Raw genomic sequence first — 906 nt, 5'->3', positions numbered from 1 at the left:
CCCCCGCCTCGGTGTGTGTATATATATATATATATGTATATATATATATATATATATATACATGCACATGGCTGCAGCTTTGGGATTCCTGGAGACGGATCTGGATATGATGATTGACGTAACATCACAGACTTTGACGAACCCGTGAGCAAGAAACACTGTCGCCCCAGTCTGACCGCGACCCCGACGCCTCCTCCCTCCCTGCCCTGGCGCATGTGCATGGCGATGTGATCGACAACCAGGCCGATGTGAAGCCGTCGCAGATGGACGTTGACACAGCAATGAAAACAGCGTTATTTCACGCCCCGTCTGATCGTCGCACCGAGCCTCCCTCTCTTTCACCCTCTCCCCTCTGCCTTCATTACGCGATCCTGTCACCTCGGGGGCGCTCTCTCAGTGGGCGTACGGCCTCGAGACGGCATGCGCGTGGCTGTCGCGGCCTCGCTGTCCCTTCTGGGGGCGTGCGTTGGACGCGTTCCGCTGCGTGTGTGTGCACGGGGGTCGGAGAGCAAGGGCGCGCGCGGTGTGACGCTCGGCGCCCTGTGCGCCTGATGCTCCGCCGCGTGACTATCCCGTTATGCATATCCTGTGTGCGCTCTAGCTCCATCGGGGCCCTGACGAGTCAGCAACAAACCATGCATTACACATTTTGCGCAGAATGCCCCCTTCCCGCGAAAGCTCTTTTTTGTAGTGCGCTCGTCGCTAAACCAACAGACGCGGTGCACGAAACTGGAGAGCAAGAGATGTCCACGACCCCCCGCCTCGGTGTGTGTGTGTATATATATATATATATATATATATATATACATGCACATGCACATGGCTGCAGCTTTGGGATTCCTGGAGACGGATCTGGATATGATGATTGACGTAACATCACAGACTTGACGAACCCGGAGCAAGAAA

General features: G+C 55.1%; 3 non-coding genes across 3 annotated transcripts, besides 2 other annotated features; all 3 read left to right on the top strand.

The window, feature by feature from the left end:
- Nucleotides 1-18: 18 nt before the first annotated feature.
- Nucleotides 19-63: a microsatellite.
- Nucleotides 64-106: 43 nt separating this feature from the next.
- Tc00.1047053503379.30 lies at nucleotides 107-175 on the top strand. Its single transcript, XR_008255203.1, has one exon. It is a non-coding gene; the product is annotated as a C/D small nucleolar RNA (snoRNA), TB11C2C1 (small nucleolar RNA).
- A 49-nt stretch (nucleotides 176-224) lies between these two features.
- Nucleotides 225-316, top strand: Tc00.1047053503379.20. The gene has a single exon (XR_008255202.1). It is a non-coding gene; the product is annotated as a C/D small nucleolar RNA (snoRNA), TB11C2C2 (small nucleolar RNA).
- A 360-nt stretch (nucleotides 317-676) lies between these two features.
- Tc00.1047053503379.10 lies at nucleotides 677-744 on the top strand. Its single transcript, XR_008255201.1, has one exon. It is a non-coding gene; the product is annotated as an H/ACA snoRNA, TC11C4H1 (small nucleolar RNA).
- Nucleotides 745-776: 32 nt separating this feature from the next.
- Nucleotides 777-809: a microsatellite.
- Nucleotides 810-906: the final 97 nt, after the last annotated feature.

This window comes from Trypanosoma cruzi (genome assembly GCF_000209065.1).
Source record: "Trypanosoma cruzi strain CL Brener chromosome Unknown tcruzi_1047053503379, whole genome shotgun sequence".
Classification (NCBI taxonomy): Eukaryota; Euglenozoa; class Kinetoplastea; order Trypanosomatida; family Trypanosomatidae; genus Trypanosoma; species Trypanosoma cruzi.
The sequence above is the reverse complement of the archived record's forward strand: the minus strand, read 5'-3'. Positions and strand labels throughout refer to the sequence as shown.